Source organism: Myiozetetes cayanensis, unplaced genomic scaffold (genome assembly GCF_022539395.1).
Source record: "Myiozetetes cayanensis isolate MyiCay16 unplaced genomic scaffold, myiCay2020 scf52, whole genome shotgun sequence".
In the NCBI taxonomy this organism is placed as follows: domain Eukaryota; kingdom Metazoa; phylum Chordata; class Aves; order Passeriformes; family Tyrannidae; genus Myiozetetes; species Myiozetetes cayanensis.
This window is the reverse complement of record NW_026087765.1, coordinates 323,001-323,234: the sequence shown is the minus strand read 5'-3', so window position 1 is coordinate 323,234 and position 234 is coordinate 323,001.

Below are 234 nucleotides of genomic sequence, written 5' to 3'. Positions count from 1 at the left end.
GCGGGGCGGAGCGGCCGCTTCCGGGAGCCGCTTCCGGTGCCGCTCTGGCGGCGGCGGCGGCCGCGCTCGATGGCACCGGGGGCGCGACCCGCTCGGACCTCTCGCCCCCCTCACGGTTCCCCCCTCGGGCCGGGGCCGCGGGGGTTCGGCCCTTGTCCCTCCTGTCCCTGCGCGCCCCGCCCAGCCGGGCCCTGGCCAGGAGGGCCTCGGGTGCCTGGGCAGGCAGTTAGGACA